The 16,989-nt window shown below is 41.1% G+C and overlaps 1 protein-coding gene across 2 annotated transcripts in view; it reads left to right on the plus strand.

The window, feature by feature from the left end:
- Positions 1-7,712: 7,712 nt before the first annotated feature.
- LOC122548961 (microtubule-associated protein 4-like) overlaps positions 7,713-16,989 on the plus strand; it is a 416,046-nt gene continuing 406,769 nt past the window's right edge. The window contains exon 1 of one of the 2 annotated variants that reach the window (XM_043687987.1): positions 7,713-7,890. The gene's annotated coding sequence lies outside the window, so the exon portion shown is untranslated. Of the gene's footprint in view, positions 7,891-8,195; positions 8,338-16,989 lie in introns of those variants that run through there. The other variant, XM_043687988.1, reaches the window with a different exon arrangement.

A 16,989-nucleotide genomic window follows, 5' to 3' on the forward strand; every position in this document is an offset into this window, starting at 1 on the left:
AATAATGGACATATCGTATGTGCCCCATATGTTCTGTTAATCATTTATTCACTCTTGGATTTACTGTGTGGATTTTCCCCTTGACCCTATTTACCCTTTCTGGAGAAATGTTAGGTGAAGTTGGTTGGGCAGGACATAGAGATTTCTAGGAGGTTTTGAGACTTTTATAATCTATTGAATACGTATAAACTATTAATCTTTGAACTTTCTGGCCTGTTTAAAATTCAAACCAAGTAAGTCAGTTGGATACAAATCAAAAAAATTCTCTGAAAAGGAAGCTGAGCTATAGAATACATCTCCACCCTAGAAAAACAGATTAAAAATAACTAGTACTGATACAGTACTGCCGTTGTATGTTGTATACTATTTTTATGCAAAAATCATTATTTATACAGCTTATCCTGTTTATTATTTTAAGTCTTTACTTTTTAAAAATTATATTAATTATAAAGGAAATGTTGCTTCACCACAAAATATTAAAGTGCCCTTAAGGACTGATGTAGTGCAACAAGCAATGTTGAACATTTGAATGTACCAGGTACTGCTAATCAAGTATTTCCTTCAATAATTCATTTTAAAAATAAACAGGATGCTTTGGTGTTGCTTATTTGACAAATGTACTGTTCGGCGTCAAACTGGGGAATACAGAGCAGAAGGTTGTTCCATTTGATTGACGGTCAGGTTGAGTTAATTGATTGCAACCAAGATGCTACAAATGAACTTTGCAGCAGGAATCAGTGAGGATAAGAAACATTAGTCAGGTTGTCATAGACTCATAGAATCATACAGCATGGAAACAGACCCTTTGGTCCAACCAATCCATGCCAACCATCCCAAACAAAACTAGTCCCACCTGCCTGTGCTTGGCACATGTCCCTCCAAACATTTTTTTTATTCATGTACTTATCCAAATGTCTCTTAAACATTGTAACACGTATCTACTTTCATCACTTCCTCTGGAAGTTCATTCCACACACGAACCACTCTGTGTAAAAAGGTTGCCTCTTTTGCTGTCTTAAAATCTTTCTCTCCTCTCACCTTAAAAATATGCCCCGCAGTTTTGAAATCCCCAAACCTAGGGAAAAGACACCTGCCAGTCACCATATCTATACTTCTCATGATTTTATAAACTTCTATGAGGTCACCCCATAACCACATATGCTCCAGTGAAAAAAGTCCCAGCCCACACACACTCTCCTTATAAGTCAAACCTTCCACTCCCAAGAACATCCTGGTAAGTCTCTTCTGAACCCTCTCCAGCTTACTAATATCCTTCCTATTAGAGGGAGACCAGAACTAGACACACTACTTCAGAAAAGGCCTCACCAATGTCTGATCCAACCTCAACACACTTCTCAACTCCAATACTCAAAGGTCTGAGCAATGAAGACAAGTGAGCTAAACACCTTCTTCACCATCCTGCCTATATGTTATGCAAACATCAAAGAATTATCTACCTGAATCCTGAAGTCTTTCTGTTCCACAACACTTTCCTTTGTTATTGTTAAGGTCTCAAAAAGCCCTGTTTGTCCACCATCAAGTTGAATGAGGGGTTACTGTGCATTCATCTTACTTACTATTTGATGAACCCAGTTAGAAAATGCGTATAATGTTGGGGTTGAATGAATGTGGCTATGTTATTCTCCATGGTAAATAGCTGACTAACATTCATTATGTAACTTCAGGTGTAACATAGCCATTGGAGTAGATGCTGGAGGTGGCGTGGCATGTGAAACAGAAGCATTTTATCTAAAAACCAATAAAGGAAAAGTCAGGTGGTCACAAATTTTTCATATCATTAATAAAACAAGGCCTTTCTTTTTGCTTTATCATATTATATAGAGAGGCTGGAAAGTGTTGAACTTTAAAGGGATTCGGGTGTCTTTGTTCCCGAGACACTGAAAGTTGACATGTTGGTACAGCAAGCAATTAAGAAGGCAAATTATGTGATGGCCTTTATTACAGGAGGATTTGAGAATCCGAGCAAATACATTTTTCTAAAATTATATAAAATCTTGGCAAGACCACAGTTGGAGTACTGTATGTAGGTTTGGTCTTACTTATAGAAAGATGTATTTGCCATAGAACGAGTGAACATTCACAAACTGATTCATAGGATAGAGGGATTATCTTCTGAGAAATTATTAAGTAGTCTGGACCTATGTTCTCAAGAGTTAGGATTGAGTCATGATATCATTCAAACATGCAAACTTTTTACAGGGCTCAACAGAATTAATGCAAGGGTGTTTCCTCTGACATGGGGAAGTGTAGAGGGATGCTCCTGAACCTTTGGGGATAGTATCAGGTTAAATAGTATCATTTGGGACTGACCCAAGGAAGAATTTAGTCAAAGGATACTGAATCTTTGGAATACTCTGTCAGTTGTGAAAATGTTGTGAATGTGTTCACAACTGAGTTTGACAGATGTTTATGTATTTAAAAAGAAAAGCAAGGTTTATAGAGACAGTACAGGAAAATAGGGAAATAGATGAGCCATGATCTCATTGAATGGTGGAGGGGTTCTAAACAGCCTACTCCAGCTCTTATTTCTTATCTTCTCAGGAAACATCTTAAAACATGTAGATTGTAGTCATCACAGGATTACTAACCATTATAGCACAAGATAGCATACCCCGAGTTCTCAGATGTTTTAGAGATTTGGCTCATTCTGTTCGTATTATTTTGCAAACCACTCAAGCCATCTCACAAACTGTCCCCTCAACCCTATACCTAAAAAAAATCACAGTTTTAAATGCAGTGATTGTTATGTAAATGGGTACATGGGATGATCTCATAATGAAGTATTTGAGGAACATTTTTTATTTTCTGTGGCTCCAAAACCAAGACTCCTTCAAGTAATTCTTTAAGATTCTGAGCAGGTTCATGAAATAAAAATTTGAACAAAATGCCACAAACCCAGCAGTATTTTCCATGTTGGATCTGTTTTGATTTCTCTTTTCATTCATTTGTTTGATGGAATGTATTATTATGCAACTATATATTTTCCAATTTTCATCGCACATTCCGTGACAATGACTCATGTTGTGGTATGGTTCCACCATTACATTGACAGATCTTGTTTACACAGAAAACTACATAGGTCTGTGTAAAAATCAGTATTGGTATTACGGATACAGGGAAAATGTATAAATCAGGGTACTTTCTAAATGGTCTGAAGTTAATTATAGTGGATGTCCAAAGAGACTTGGGTGTTCAATGCAGATCTTTAAATGTCACAAATAAGTGCAGAAAATAATGGAATGCTGGCCTACATTTCGAGAGGACTGTGGGTATAAATGTGGAATTCGCTACCCCCAAGTGCAGTGAGTAAATTTAAGGAGGAGTCAGTCAGATTTTTAATTGGTAATGGGTTGTAGCGTTATGGGGAGAAGGCAGGAAAATGGGAGGAAGGAATCAAATGGCAGAGCAGATTCGATGGGCTGAATGGCCCAATTCTGCTCCTATATCTTATGAACTCATAAGGAAGTAAAAGATATGCTGCAATTATACAACACTCTGGTTAGACCCTACTTGGAGTACTAATAGCATATCTGGGCACCATATCTTAGTAAGGATATATTGGCTTGGAGGGAGTACAATGTAGGTTTACAAGATTGATAGCTGTACTTCGGGGTTATGAGACGAGATACCAACTATGCCTGTTTTCCCTAAAATTTAGAAAGTTGGGGGTGACCTGATTGATGTTTTCATGATATTAATAGGAAAAGATAGCAGATAAACTATTTCCACTGTTTGGAGATTCCAGAAATAGGGGTTTAGACTGAGATGAGGAGAAATTTCTTCACCCGGACACCAACCAGTCTGTGGAATTCACTGCCACAAAATGGTTGAGGCCAAAACATTACGTAATTTCATGATGGAGATAGATATAGCTCTTATGACTAAAGGGATCAAGGGATCCTGGGGAGAGGACAGGATTAAAGTAGTGACCTCAATGATCAGCTATGATCATTATTGAAGGGCAGAATAGGGTCAAGGGGTCAAATGGCCTACAGCAGCTCCTAATGTCAATGTTTCTATGGAAATTAGGGCCAGACTGTTCATAAGAGATATTAGGATAAACGTCTACACCCAAAGGGTGATAGATCTTTGGAATGCTCTTTCACAATGGGATCTGGAATCCTATAAGTAGTGGTTAGCACTGCTGCTTCACAGCACCAGAGACCCGGGTTCAATTCCCACCTCAGGCGACTGACTGTATGGAGTTTGCACATTCTCCCCGTGTCTGCATGGGTTTCCTCCGGGTGCTCTGGTTTCCTCCCACAGTCCAAAGATGTGTGGGTAAGGTGAATTGGCCATGCTAAATTGCCCATAGTGTTAGTTAAAGGGGTAAATGTAGGGTATGGGTGGATCGCACTTTGGCGGGTTGCTGTGGACTTGTTGGGCCGTAGGGCCTGTTTCCACACTATAAGTAATCTAAAAAAAAAACTGCAGTGGATGCTGGATAAGTTGTTAATTATCAATCTGAGGTATACATTTTTGTTAAACAAAGGTATTAAGGAATATGGACCAAAGGCAGGTGTATAGAGGTAGGCTGCAGAACAAGCTCAAGGGGCTAAATGGCCTACGCCTGTTCTTAGGTTCATATCACTTAAGGCTGATTGTATTCTGTTGTCTACACATACACACAAATGAGAACAAGCTTTTGTGGATCAAATAGGTTTCTTTATTTCACCTTTTTGTTTTCTGATTTACATTTAATGTAGCCAAACTAAACAGAGTAGTGCAGATGCAATAAGTCTGAAAGGAAAACAGAAATTACTAAAGAAACTCAACAGATCTGGCAGCATGTGTGGACAGAAAGCAGAGTTAATGTTTCGAGCCCAGGGTCACTAAACATGAAATGTCAACTCTGCTTTCTCTCCACAAATGCTGCCAGACCTGTTGAGTTTCTCCAATATCTTCTGTTACTGTTCCATCAGTCTTTTATTTTACTATTGGAGATTGGTGATTGAAAGTGCTGCTATATTACCAATGACTTATACCAATCACTAGTTGATTTAGACATGTGATTCGATGTTATATCTATGACTATATTCCTTTTACATGAAGCAAATGATGTACTGTTTATTTCACAAGATGAACACAAATGACAAATCCTGCCCAAGCATCTGGTCACTATATCCCACAATTTCTTCTAGGATTCCAGAATTTTTCTTCCAACTCTTTGCTTAGAAGTCCATTTGAAATTTGAATCTCTGACTGAAGAATAATGCCGATGTTGTCCCCAAACTTATGTCTCAAATACCATTAATTACTAATACCATATAATGAAGCAAATACATTTCACAGATTCTCTGTTGTATAAGAAACCATTTAAAAGCAACTTTCTCTGTATAATATGAATTGTTAATATATCAAAATTTATCAGTTACATGTCAACTAGAACAACTTAAACACATTTCATGGGATCCAGAATGAATTTTGATTGCTTCCTTGGCAATGCCTTCCTGATAATATAATTCAGTGTCCCTATTTGGCTGGGAAGTGGCCAATAAATGGTTAAAGGGACAATACTTAGGTGAGGATAGACAGGCTGCCCAAAGTCTTATCTGCCTCCCAACCCACACAACCAATGAGTTGTAGCCAAGTGGAAAAGTAGCTGAAAGGCCTTGTGGAAAATCTGACAAGTTTCTTCACCAGCAAACCAGACAGCAAGTACCAGTAAATCCTTTTAGTCCCAGTAGACTCACCACCTCTTGCTATTCACATGTTGGTAGAAGATGTTTTTGGATTCCTTTTCATATTATCATTCTATTGACATATTCTATACCAGTCCTTTTTAACCCTTCACTTCCCCTCAACTATGATATTTGATCTGGTTTTCACTTCAAACATTTATGCAAAACTAATCATTTACGTTTTATATCATCATTCTCTACATTCCTCATCAGTCAAAGCACTCTGGCTTAGGTTTCCCTCCCTTTCACCTCACTTGTACCCAAAATATCTCCTCTTCAAAGAACACCCACTGTTCTATGAAATGTTCCTGTCAGCCTTTGGCTCCATTTTACCATCAATAAAAACCTTCTAATTCCATACAAATCAGTCTTCTTCCATTTCAGATGTTCTACTTCGATTATTCCATGCACTAAAAGCTATCTTTCTTCTTGGCATCTGCATTGCTGCACCTGAACTCCCCCAAGGATTTGAGTTTTGGCCCTTCACCTGCAGCAGTCACAGATGATGCTCCATTCTAAGGGAGAAACAAAGTGGAACAGCTCTACATCTACCCAATTGAATCAGGTTTTTTTTAAGCTGAGGGTTGGAACATTAATTAATTACATTTGGATGTCCCTCTCTGGTGACATTCATTTCTCCAGCTCCATCTGTTGCATCCCTGACTTTTAATATCTTGTCTCTTGCTGAATACTACAATGCTTTTGTGCCAGTAATCAAAAGATGGCCAAAACACTACCACTCATCTATAAATAAAACCAGAAAATGTGAATGTGTTCCACAGGACATGCAGCATCTGCTTTGTTAAAAGATTGTTGACCGGAGACATTAATGGTATTTCTCTCTGCAAGTGTTTGGCATGCTGAGTGTTTCAGAATATCCTGTTTTCACTTCGGGTCTCCAGAGTAGTTTGGTTTGGTTCTATAACTCATCTGCAAATAATTCTTATGCAGTTATGAACAGTTAATTCATCAGCAAAACCAGTGCTGCTCATTTGTTTTATTATCCCCAAGTACCATGCTGAATGCCCAAGTGGAGATGAATTAATGAACATGTCATCCAGAGGCCAAGGCATCAAATTGATAGAGTCATAGAGATGAAAATGTGTTGCCGGAAAAGCGCAGCAGGTCAGGCAGCATCCAGGGAACAGGAGAATCGACGTTTCGGGCATAAGCCCTTCTTCAGGCATTTTCAGCTCTGATCTCCAGCATCTGCAGACCTCACTTTCTCCTCAGTCATAGAGATGCACAGCATGGAAACAGACCCTGCTAAATAGTCAAAATCTTCTTTTTATTTGAAGCTATGTCTCTGTCCTCCTGAAATTTCCATGGCTACCAGAGATAAATCAATTTTATATTTCTTCCTTGATATTCACCAACCCAGGAAAAATATGCTGATCCTTTCGTGTAGAGAATTGGAATTTTCACTAAAGAAAGGGGATGTGGGCAATGGGAGCCATGGGTGCTGGTGTTGGACTGGGGTGTACAAAATTTTATACAAAATCACACAACACCAAGGTATAGTCCAACAGGTTTATTTGGAAGTGCTAGCTTTTGGAGTGCTGCTCCTTCATCAGGTGGTTGTGGAGTGTAAGATCGTAGGACTTTATAGCAAAATAGAAGAATTTATAGCAAACATTTAGTGTGATATAACAGAAATGATATATTGAAAAAGACCTGGATTGTTTGTTGGGAGAGATCGTAAAATCAGGCCCAACTTCACAAACAGAAGGGGCGAGGAAGGAATCTTGATTTAAAACAAACGGACTTAAAAGTTATAAGACTGTAAATTCATTCACTAGCCAACGTCATTGAATCTCTCTCATCATGGGCTGCAAATGGTTGGACTTGCCACTCGGACGGATGTCTATTTTCCCTCTGAACCTAATTTGCTGCAGCTTCATCCTGAAGCCCCGCCCCTCTCCCGCTGTTCGGTGCAAACCTCTCGACGCAATTGGCCGCCCCGCATCACAATCCGGCATCACCAAACCCTGACGCAGGAAGCAATTGGTCAGAGGTCCTGGCAATCAAACCCTGCGTCATCATATTAGGTTGAGGAGAGGACCTTTAGCGGTCGCACAGATTCAATTTCCAAGGCTGAAAACGACAGTAAGGAGAGACATTAAAAGAAAGTTGTAGGACAAAAAGAGTTTTACAAATATACAGTAGCAAGATTTCCAGTCATCAAAACGTAAGTCGATTTCGATAAAATAACAACTTTGTTGGCGGAGGAAGGGGGGGGTTTGGTATGTGGAGTAAAGAAATTCCCTCAGCAGCGATTCGGGGTGGTGCCTTTCCCGTCAACATAACCTGTTAGCGGAAGTCATGCCTTTTTAACCTATTGGCACGACGTCGGGCACGGATTGGATGTGAGGCGCGAGCTTATGTGCCATTCCCTACGCCGATTGGCTGTTTGGCCTGTCCATCAGGCGAAGTGGAGGCAGGAGAAGGTGGCGACGGTTGATCAGGTTTGGTTGAGATTGCCCCACCCCCTTTCATCAAGCTGACTAACTTTGCAGCGTTGACTTGTGTCTTTGGTTTTACCCGTATATTTTAGAGTTCATCATATAACTATAAAGGTTATAGCTGTAATTACCGACTTTAGCATAATAGTTACAGGAACTGAAACCGAAATCAGGTAAAAGGACAAAGAAGCTTTTCAAATAATTCGCTAATTTCTTTTAAATGTGTTGCTTGGGGCATTATATGAGGGCGTGATGTTGTGTTAGTGAGTGATCTGTCAAAATGTGTGAGTGCACCTATCAATTCAGTTAACGTAATCACAAAACGTTAAAAAAATGTAGATGTAGCTTTTTTTCCTCAAAGCACATAATATACATCATTTTCGAATTGGGATACTTTCGTAGGCTAATGTTTATTTATTGTATTAGGTTTGTTATATTTGTTGTAACTTTGGACTTATGAGAATGTGCAGTGGTTGTAATGGGATGGGTGTGGCAACACAAGTATGGTGCTCGGCCATCTAGTGTAGACTAATGAATCAAGTGTACCAATTCAGTGGATTAAGGTGAACGTTATGGAGGAATTGCTGAAATAATCCACTTTTGATTTGTGAAGCCATGGAAGTGTGATTAATTTAAGAAATGTAGAAATAAAAGTGGAAGGTGAGTAGAGGTAAAAGTGGCCACCCATTGTTTCACCTTGAGTTGTGCTTGTATGTCTCAGATTAATTTGCTTTCCCTTTTATCAAATTTTAATTTTGCACATGAATCTGCATGGAGAGAGTTGAATAAATCCGATTTTCCATGAATGTTTCAAATTGTATTTCATGTTGGTGTTTACTTTATAGTGAGTAGAATTGTTTCTGTGGCTTTGTTCTTTCACAGCGTGTGGGTGTTGCTGGCTTGGCCAGCATTTATTGCCCAGTCCCTCTTGCCCTTAAGAAGGAAGTAGTTAACTTTCCTGAACTACTGCACTCCATGTTCGGTAGATAGACTTTAAATACCGATAGGGAGGGTGTTCCAGAATACTAAATCAGTGACACTCAGGAATGATATATTTTCAAATCAAGATGGTGAATGGCTTGGAGGAGAACTTGTAGATTGTGTAGCCATGAGTCTTGTCCTTCCAATTGGAAGTTGCTGTGATTTGGAAGATTTTATCCATGATACCTTGGTGCAGTGCATCTTGTAGATGGAATACACTTCTACTGAGTGCTGGTGGTGAAGGAGTGGATGTGCCAGTTAAGCTTGATGCTTTGTCCTGGATTATGGACAAAAAAACTGCAGATGCTGGAAGCCAAAGTAGACAGACAGGAGGCTGGAAGAACATAGCAAGCCAGGCAGCATCATGAAGTGGAGAAGTCAATGTTTCTGGTATAACCCTTCTTCAGGACTGGGGTGGGTGTAAGGGAGAGCAGCAGATAAAATGGGTGGTGAGTGCAGGGTCGTGAAGTGGGGATAGGTCAAGACAGGTAGAGGGTGTGATCTGGTTGATTAATGGGAGGAATGAATCCAGTTGATAGCAGGGAGAGAGAGGGGATGGGAAGGGAGGTTCTGTGAAATTGGAGAACTTAATGTTGAGTCCAGTAGGCTGCCCGGGTGGAAGATGAGGTATTGTTCCTCCAATTTGCGGTGTGGTTCATTGTGACAATGAAGGAGGCCAAGGATGGTCATGTTGGAAAGGGGAGTTAAAATGGGCAGTCCGGTCAGATGATTGCATTGGTGCAGTGTCCTGCATCCAGGCTGAACTGAAGCAGCTCATTGTCTTGGCCCACAACTTCCACTGTGCCCTCAAATTCACTTGGTCCATCTCCGACACCTCCCTCCCCTTTCTTGACTTCTCCATTTTCATCTCCAGTGACAGTCTCTGGACAGATGTTTACAGTATGATTCCCATACTACCTGGACAACACCATCTTCTACCCAGTATCCTACAAGAATCCACCCCATTCTCCCAATTCCTCTGCCTCTGCCACTTCTGCTCAGACAAGGAGACATTCTACTTGCGAGCATTCCACTTATTTCAAACAATGTGCTTTTCCTCCCTCTGTCTCCAGACAGCCCTCCGCTGTACCACATCCATTCCACTGCTCTAAACAACCCCCCCAATGCAATAAAGACAGAGTACCCCTTGCCCTCACCTACCACCCCACCAGTCTCTGCATCCAACGCATCATCCTTAAACACTTCCACCGACTCAACCTACACCCCATCACCAAGAACATAACCCCCCCCCCCAAACTTTCTCTGCCATCCGCAAAGAGTGTTCCCTTTGACAGTCCTTGGTTTGCGCCACTCTCCCCATGAACCTCAGGTACCTTCCCCTGCAACCAGAAAAGATGCAAAACCTGCTGGTACACCACCCCCCTCACCTCCATAACCAAACAGTCCTTCCAGGTGAGACAGAGGTTTACCTGCCTCTCTTCCAACCTAGTTTACTGCATCGCGTGCTCCCGATGTGGTATTCTCTACATCTGGGAAACCAAATGTAATCTTAGGGAACAGTTTGCTGAGCATCTCAGCCAGGCCCATAGAGGCTGACTGGACCTCCCATTTTAATTTCCCTTCCCATTCCCTTTCTGACATGACCATCCTTGGCCTCCTCATTGCCACAACAAATCACACTGCAAATAGGAGGAACAACATCTCATCTTCTGCCTGGGCAGCCTACAGCCTGGAGGACTCAACATTGAGTTTACCACTTTCACAGAACATCCCTTCCCAGTCCCTCCCTCTCCCTTTCACTCCTCCCTGCCACCAACCAGATTCATTTCTCTCTTTGATCAACCAGGTCGTAACTTATACCTGTCTTCACCTGTCCCCACTTCAACCTGCCCTTGCCATTCCCTTTATCTGCAGCTCCCTTACATCCACCCCCAGTCCTAAAGAAGAGTTACACCCAAAATGTCAACTTCTCCACCTCTTGATGCTGCCTGGCTTGCTGTGTTCTTCCAGCCTCCCCTCTCTACTTTGTCCTGGATTATGTCATAATTCTTGAATGTTGAAGCTGAGTTTATTCAGGGAAATGGGAAGTATTAATCACCCTCCTGACTTCTGCCTTTGTAGATTGTGGATGTGATTTGGGGAGTCAGGAAGTGAGTTATTTGCAACAGGATTCCTGGCCCCTGATTTCTGCCTGTAACCATTATACTTGTATGACTAGTCCCATTCAGTCTCTGGTGAATATTAACTCCCAGGATGTTGTTAATGGGGGAATTCTTTAATGGTAATGCTGTTGAATGTCAAGGGACGATTGTCAGATTCCCTGTTGTTAGAGATGGTCATTGCTTGAAACTTGTCATATGAATGTTACTTGCCACGTTTTAGCACCAACCTGTATATTGTCCAGATTATGTTGTTTGCTGATGGGCTGCTTCAATATTTATCTGAGAAGTCACAAATGGCGCTGACCATTGTGCAAACATCCCGACTTCTGAATTTATGATGGAAGAAAGATAATTGAAGCAGCTGGGTATGTTTCGGGCCTAGGATACTACTTCTACAGTGATGTCCAGAGGTGTGTTCACTGACCTTCAACAGGACTATCTTCTTTTGTACTAGGTATGGCTCTAACCAGTAGAGTTTTCTTTTGACTTCTCTTATGCCTTGTGATTTAGTTTGTTTTGCCTGATTAAAAAAAATTGCCTTGCATAGCTTGATGATATCCCATTGTTCTAGTTGAAACTTAAAGTTGGTATTTAGGAAAACCACAAGGATGAATTAGTAGGATTTGTATTATATCCTTCCCATATAATCTTCATACTAAGAAAGCAGGTGCCCACTGTAGCATTTGGGAAGGTTGCAACTGTAGGTTATCCAGTGCTGCTCCAGCATGTTGAATTAATTTTCTGATGCTGATTGATGGGTGAATGTTACCCTGGGTGTTCTGTTTGATTCATGACAGTCATTGAACCAGTTGTGTGCAACTATTAACAAGCAGTTCTGAAGTGATTTTTTGGCAGAGGTGTAATGCAGGCCTTCAGTCAATTTCAATCTGAGAAGAGGAATAGTAGGAGTAGTGAAAGAGGAAGCAAGGACCAAACAAATAAGACATTGTGTATGTAGAGGTTAAGGTTACAACGGAGTAGTTTATAATGTAATGTGTGGTGGAATAGTAACTAGCATTTTAAAACACAATTGCTCATGATTGCAGCTGTTAAAAGGATAGGGGGTAGTGGTGCTGCTGCTTGTAACTCTTGAAGTATGTCTCATACCATGACTAAATGTACTCAAAATGGTAAATTATTGTTACACTTATTATGTTGTGTCATGTTGTTCTGCCTTGTGGTGGGAAGTGTGTGAGCAGCATAAAAGGCGGAAATACACTGGACTTGAGGATCTTAACCCTTTTGTGCCACATGGAATCCTAGGCTGCAGTTTGTCCAGATGTTTCATCAACTGAATTGAACTTATTATTTATTAAATCATATATCACTCAAATAGTGAAAAGTGATTTGTCACCACAACCGTTACCATTTTGAGTTTCAAAAAAGAATAAAAACAAATTACATCGATATATAAGGAGTCTTCAAACACAGCTCCAGTGTTTCTTCAAGGTGTCCTGGGCCTCTGAGTCTCTGTGCTTCGGACCTACTGCAGCTAGGAGTCCTTGCTCCAGGCACTACCTCCACCATAGCAACCCGCTGCTAAGAGTCCAGTACTCTGGGCAACACCACTGCTTGCAGATGATGACCAGCTGAGTCCATGCTTCTGGCCTAATGCAGCCAGGAGTCCTTACATCAGGCACTGCTGCCAGTGCAATCGAAGACCCACCGAGCTCATGCTCCAGGTCTACTGTATCACCGTCACTGCCAAGTCTATGCTCTGGGTCACACGCAGATAGGAATCCTTGCTCCGGGTTCTGCCACTGCTCTGGCTTCCATGTGACATTAGAAGATGAAGAAAAGGGGAGAGAGAAGGATGCAGATGGGCTCAGGAGCCCAAACACTACCACTGCTGCCATCTTGGAGACACTATCCTATTTACATGATTTCTGCTCAATTCTTTCACCTTCCTAAATGCTAGTTCCTATTCCACCACACATTACATTATAAACTACTCCGTTGTAACCTTAACCACTACATACACAATGTCTTATTTGTTTGGTCCTTGCTTCCTCTTTCACTCCTCCTACTATTCCTCTTCTCAGATTGAAATTGACTGAAGGCCTGCATTACACCTCTGCCAAAAAATCACTTCAGAACTGCTTGTTAATAGTTGCACACAACTGGTTCAATGACTGTCATGAATCAAACAGAACACCCAGGGTAACATTCACCCATCAATCAGCATCAGAAAATTAATTCAACATGCTGGAGCAGCACTGGATAACCTACAGTTGCAACCTTCCCAAATGCTACAGTGGGCACCTGCTTTCTTAGTATGAAGATTATATGGGAAGGATATAGTACAATCCTACAAGGCATACTAATACTTAAATAAATACAAAATGCATATCAAGCTGTGAAAGGTGTATAATTCTGTAAAATAACTAGTTTTTGTTTGTATAGGGTCACTTGTAAAGACAACTTTTTTTTTTAACTTGTGAAACTCAGTGACTGAACTAAAGCACTGACCACTGCTTTTCAGCGAGAATTCATTTTTGCAAGAATTTATGGCATGGAAACAACCCACGTGGCTCAATTTATCTGTATTATATAAGGCACTTCACACTCTACTTTATCTAACACTAAGATTATACTCTTCTATTTCTTTCACCATTCATATATCTGTCTAGCTTTTCCTTGAATGCATTTATGCTGTTTAGCACAATTGGCCCTTATGGTAGCAAACTTCAGATTCAATCACTCTCTTGGAAAAATGTTTCTTTTGCATTAGACACACGTGAATAACCTAGCTCTAGATTCCTCCGTCCTCCTGTCTAGCTTTGTGTGGTTGGTGTATGGTTCGACAGGCGGATTGTTTCCAGTTGGTTCAGACAAGTCTTTTAATGTTCATGTATGTCTGAATGGCAAGAGACTCCTTCTGAGCCATTACCTCTCTTGGCCTAATAAAACTACAGTGCTGGAGAAGCAAGGTGGGTCTGGTAGCATTTGTGATGAGAGAAAGATTTACAGCCCACTTATCCTCACATATATCCCCATCCTCAATGATTAAGAGCCTAACACATCAGTGAAAACTTTAAGGCTGAAACATTGTAGCAGTCTTCAGCCTGAAGTGTTGAATGGGTGACCCATTGCAGCCTTCTCCACTAGTTCCCAGCATCAAACATGCCAGTCCTCAGCCAATTCAGTTCACTCCATTTGATATCAAATAATTGGAGGCACTGGATAGTACAAAGGCTGCGGCCCCTGTCGATATTTCCGCAATAGGCTTGAAAACTTGTTCTCCAGAACTTGCTGCTCCCTACGCCAGTATAGTTACAACATTGGCATCTAAACAACATGGTGGATCCAACTGAGCAAAATACTGCTCTCCGTCTATTCCAACTGAGCAAAATCCAACTGAGCAAAATGCTGCGCTCAGACTATTTTTGATCATCCAATGAATTGATGAAAGGTGTCCATCAGCAGTGTTGTCAAGCAGTACCTGCTCACTGAAGCCACGTTTGGGTTCTGCCAACTCCTAATTCATTACAGACTTGGTTCAAACATGGACAAAAGAGCTGAATTCCAAAGGTGAGGCAAGAATGACAGCCTTTGCCATCAAGGCCACTTTCGACTGCATGTGGCATCAAAGAGCCTTAGCAAAACCTGAATCATTGAGTATTGGGGGCAAACTCTCTCTGCTGGTTGGGGTTATACCTAGCATGTAAGATGATGATTGTGGTTGTTTTGGATGTTACTCATTTCTGCTCCAGGGCAGGGGTTGTTTTGGTCAATCTGCTTGGACAGATGTGACACACTTGGGCATGTGGGATTTGAATTCCTACCTCCTTGGTCAGAGATGGGGATGTTACCACTGCACCACAAGAATTGAACTTCCCTCATCTGCATCCGTCTTTCTCCCCTTTTCTCCTTTCTTCTTCTGATGTTGTGGGCAAGCCAGAGCAGTGCTTGGTGGGTTATTGGTTACAGTAGTGGTGGAACCCAGAGTGAAGACTCATGGCTGCAACAGGCCCAACTATTTTAAGCTGCTTCATCAAATACCTTCTGTCAATCATGGAGTCAGAAGCAGGGATGTTCGCCAATGATTGCTGAGCATTGCACATGAACAAGACTACTTCAGTATGAAGGGTCGTACAAGTGCAACATGATCTAGATAATAGTCAGGCTGAGGCTGACAAGGGGCAAGTCACATTTGTGTCTCTCAAATGCTTGGCAAGCAGACAATCTAATCGCTGCCCCTTGATAAATCAGTGATGTTACTGTCACTGAATTCCCCCATTCTCCATATCCTTGAGGTTACCATTGACCAGAAACTCAACGACTTGCTACAAAAGTAGTTCAGAGGTTAGGAATGTAGTGGTGAGTAACTCTCTCCTGACCCCTCCCCCAAACCTATGCATCATGTACAAGGTACAAGTCAGGAGTGTGATTGAGTACTTCCCACTTGCCTGGTTGGGTACAGTTCCAACAACTTAAACTTGGCTTCATCCAGGACAGAGCAGCCTGAATTGGCACCACATCTACAAACATCCACACTCTATGCTCAGCAGCATAAGTGTCTACTGTCTACAAAAAATAATTATAAACTTCCCAAAGATCCTTATCTGTGCCTTCCATCTAGAAGGGCAAAGACAGCAGATACATGGGAATACCAACACCTGCAAATTCACTTCCAAGCCGCTCACCATCCTGACTTGGAAATACATTGCTGTTCCTTCTCTGCGGGTTCAAAATTCTAGAGTTATTTCCCTAATACCATTGTGGGTCAACCAATAGCACATGGATTTTAGTGGTTCAAGAAGGCAGCTCACCATCACCTTGAGCAACTAGGAGCATGCAAAAAAAAAGCTGAACAGCTAGCAATGCCCACTTTCTATGATGTGGGAAGAAGGAAAAACACAGGAAAGTATGCTGATTCTCAAGCCCCACTAATCAGTGTTTCAACACAAGTTAACGATTGAATCAAAGCACATAAAGTCCCAATTTACCTGTCTGATGGACACACTTTATAGAATCTTTTAAAGAGTCCCTACCGTATGGGAACAGGCCATTTGGCCCTACCGAGCTGATGGACTCGGGTGAACAGAAAACACTGACCAGGTTCCTGTACTTAACAAGATTGGCATTTTACTTATTTGTAATAAATCACAGCTATAAACAATCAACCTATTACTATAATTAAAATCACATTCCCATTCTTAAAAAAAAATCTGCACACCTATAGTCAGACAGGATAAATTAGTGGAGGAAAAATAACTGGGGGCAGTAGTTTAATGGCACTAGTCTACAAGCAAAGGTGCTCATTTCCTTCTTTTAACCACCTCTTTTGAAGTCCCTTTTTCCAGATTTTCTGTTCTTTGCCAGACATACAAGATGTGTAAGATGTTGCCTCTAACCAGTGTACATCAAATAAACAGAGCTACAGATGTCTTAGATCCCAAAACAAAAAATGCTGGAGAAATACAACAGGTCTGGCAACATCTGTAGAGGTGTAGGGTCACTGGACTCAGTATAATTCTGCTTTTCAATCTATAAATGCTGCAGACAGTGTTTTTTGTTTCAGCTTACAGAAAATGGTGGAAGAGAATAAATGACTGCCTTAAGACCTGAGAGTGATATCAAGCAAGCCTGTTGCTTCCAATCTGGAAAATCTTCTCCCATTGCCACATTTGATTTACATAAGCTGTTGAGCTGTCTCAGAACCCATCGGAGTTGTTGTCAGGCTTGTGACCTTTTGATTTGTGCAGTTGTGGCCATTTA

The sequence above is a fragment of the Chiloscyllium plagiosum genome, chromosome 4, assembly GCF_004010195.1.
Source record: "Chiloscyllium plagiosum isolate BGI_BamShark_2017 chromosome 4, ASM401019v2, whole genome shotgun sequence".
Lineage (NCBI taxonomy): Eukaryota > Metazoa > Chordata > Chondrichthyes > Orectolobiformes > Hemiscylliidae > Chiloscyllium > Chiloscyllium plagiosum.